Source organism: Helianthus annuus, chromosome 4 (assembly GCF_002127325.2).
Source record: "Helianthus annuus cultivar XRQ/B chromosome 4, HanXRQr2.0-SUNRISE, whole genome shotgun sequence".
Lineage (NCBI taxonomy): Eukaryota > Viridiplantae > Streptophyta > Magnoliopsida > Asterales > Asteraceae > Helianthus > Helianthus annuus.
Genome location: NC_035436.2, coordinates 66,298,654 through 66,302,470, shown reverse-complemented (window position 1 = coordinate 66,302,470; position 3,817 = coordinate 66,298,654).

Genomic DNA, 3,817 nt, shown 5'->3' with positions numbered 1-3,817 from the left:
GTCAACAATTAGTTGAGCGAGTTCACAGTAAATAAGTTTATGACGTAACAGGAGGCTCTACTAGGCGGTAGTATGTTCTATTGGTGGGGGCTCCCCACATTTGTATATAGTATGGTCTATTGGTGGGGGCTTCCCACCTTCGTATGTACGCTTGACTATAGGTAACCATAGTGTTCTTCTTAACCGAGAACAGTAGTACGTACAAGGTATATGTAGGTTTTACGTAAGTGCCCTTCTTTACCCGAGGACAGTGGTACGCGGGGGTTTACGTAGGTTTTACGTATGTGTCCTTCCTAACTCCGGAAGACAGTAGCATGTGTGAGTATACGTAGGTTTTACGTAAGTGTCCCTTGAAACCTGAGGACTCTGGTAAGTACTTGTTTACGTAGGTTTTACGTAAGGGTCCTTCGCAACCGAGGACGTTGGTAGATAGTCTAGTAACAGCGTAAATCCAAATAATTCATCAATCCTTTTTCCTTCAATCCCATTCCCTACCCACTGGGAATCCCATGCCCTGGTAAGGGTGTGAACTCACCTTGGTTTGCGCGGCAAATACACAGCAAAGTTCAATTAAGCTATATGGTGGTCAACCACGTCCTACCATGGTTACCATACAAGTCAGGTTCGTATTAAAATAGTGCACTTATGTTCTACATGTATTGTACACAAGTAACAATCATAGCATACACGTATAATCATGGCAGTTCATCAACAGAACAGTCACGTAAACAAAGTCCAAGTATGCGGCCCAAATGGTTGGGCTCGTAACAGTGTGCAAAGTCCAAAACAGTTTGCACGTGTAAGTGGTCTCGAGTCAAGACTAGAGATCTCGAGTCGAGACAGTGTGATCTCGAGTTGTGCTGGCCTCAAGGTCTCCAGTCGCAACCAAAGAGGTCTTGAGTCATCATGTACTAGTCGAGACTGGACAGTCTCGAGTCGCAACCGAACCCGCAACCACGGTCTCGAGATGTGCTGATTGTACTGTTGATGGGCGGTCTCGAGTCGAGACAGGGAGTTCTCGACTCGCAATCTGTGTCGAGACTAAGCATGTGTAACAGATTTCCTTAATTACAGCTCATGATTTCCGTAACAATTGCTAACAGTTTTGGCAGTTTCACAAATCAGATCAAATCATCAATCATGCATATTCATACTACTATGATCACCAATTCAAGAACAATAACAGTTCAATATCCTATGGAACATATAATCGGATCATGTGATTAACGAATTCAAGGACTATCATGTAACCCTAAGTCATGTGTACAATAAACCAATCAATACCACAAATCGTAACAACACATCACAGCCGGTTATCATGCATACACCCTAACCGATTAGCCCATTACTACACCCGTTCCAATCGTACAACCTTGGCATCATGCAACGAATATTTGACAATGATTCTTAATAACAGAACCCTAACCGGATTAGATCATCATATGACAATACACAATCATTTATCAATCAATCATGTACCATTTACAATTCATCACATGAGACATGTATAGTCACATAACATAACATAACAAATAGCAAACACTAACCGGTTGAGAGTGTGTAACGATGATGATCCGAACACAAGGATCTTCGAGAGATGGGGGGGTTCCGTCGGCTTCATGAGAGAGAGAGAGAAAGAGCTCGTAGGGTTTGTGTGTGTGTTCTTGATTGTAAATTGTGAGAAGTAAAACCCACAATGATGTGTGTATGCGTGAACATATATCCTGGCTAGAGGGGTGGGCCGAGTCCAAGCATAGTGAGCTGAGAGAAAGGTGTATGGCCCAAAGGTTTGTATGGTTGGACTAGTGTTGTGCGACTAAACTATATTGATAATCACATGCAATCACATAACACATAGTATAACAAAACATAATATTCCCTTACCAGCAAACACGTCAACTAGTCATGTATAATCCAAACAAGTTACATCGAAGTACACAAATAGAGGTTTGAAATACGAGTTGTCACATTATCCCCAACTTGAAAGAAATTTCGTCCCGAAATTTGGTACGTACTCACTGAGGAAGCTAGGTAAGTTGTATCGTTTACTGGTTTTCCTGGGGTGTCACAGAAATCCCTTGTTGGCGAAAACACTTGGGCAACGAAATCCCAAAGTGTTTTCGTCAAGATAGTGTTTTCATGGGGAGGGGTTTTTGGTTTTCGTCGAGAAAAGGTATCATCAACAAACAGTTACACCCTATAATAGCCCTAATCGTCGCTACACTTACATGATCAAGCATCACAAAATCCTAGAATCAAATCATCGATGTATTTACAAAACAGTAACACATAATCATACAATACTCAATTAACATAATCCTCAAACATCAACTAACATGATCAGTGGCCTAAAAATCTTCAGATCTATTCATACAATCATCATCCCTAGTATGTATTACATGTTAACAGATCTTTGTTTCACATAAACCAAATCGGTCATTAAACAAAATCATCATTCCATTCACAAGCACATCACATAGCAACCGATCTACATTCATGCAATTCATCCAACATACATAACCGTTTGCAGATAACAAATAACAATCATCCAATATAGAGTTAACAACATTCTAATCAACGAGATGATACTAACCCGTTAAGACAAGAGGCTAGCAACGGTTCTTAGTGAGCTAGAGTTTGCCTGCCGTCGGGTTCAAAGGAAAGCGAGAGAGAGGGAAAGGTGATTAGGGTTTGCGATCACTTTCTCTTAAGGATTAATACCAAAACACTATAACCGGATATTACTGGGCCGAAGCCCATTCTGTTTTCGTTGGAGAGCAGTGGACGAAAACACCTAGGTGTTTTCGGACATGGTGTGTTTTCGGGTGGGGCATTTGGGTTGGGGTGATTTCGTGAGTGGGGTGTTTGGCATGATTTAATTAAACAACAAAATATTAATTCTAAATGCAATATTAATCTACACTTCAAATATAATGCACACCACATATATAACATATCAATCACAGTACGATTTAACATATTACAAGCGTGTACAGTTGTGAAACAAACAAGTCGTGTTAAACAAACAACTACAACAATTAACGTGCAATTAATGCGAAGATGGAAATCTTGGAAACTCGAGTTGTCACAACTATGATGAAACTTTTGCCCCTGTAGCAAGATTGGAAGCTATTAGACTGTTCCTGGCCTTTGCTGTCAACCACAACATAAAGGTGTTTCAAATGGATATCAAATGTGCATTCCTCTATGGTAAGATTCATGAAGAGGTATATGTTTGTCAACCTCCTAGTTTTGATGATCCATTTAATCCAAATCATATCTACAAGCTGAATAAAGCTTTGCATGGCTTGAAACAAGCACTAGAGCCTGGTATGAAGCTTTTTCCACCTTTCTTCTCTCTATTGGCTTCACAAGAGGCAAAATTGACAAAACACTGTTTCTAAAAATGGAGATGGAAAGATCCGATGATTGTCCAGATTTATGTGGATGACATCATTTTTGGAAACACATGTACCAAAATGTGTGAAGAGTTCAGAAAACTCATGATAGCTTAGTTTGAGACGAGTGTAATAGGTGAATTACAGTGCTTTCTTGGTCTCCAAGTAAAGCAACTACAAAATGGTACTTTCATTCATCAAAGCAAATATGCTAAAGAACTATTAAACAAATTTGAGATTAATGATTGTACACCATGTAGTACACCCATGGCAACCACCAAGCTAGTCATGACTGATGAAAAGGATGACTTGGTTGATCAAACCATATATAGAAGCATGATTGGGTCTTTATTGTACCTAACATCATCTAGGCCAGACATCATGTTTGCAACATGTGTTTGTGCAAGATCCCAATCAGC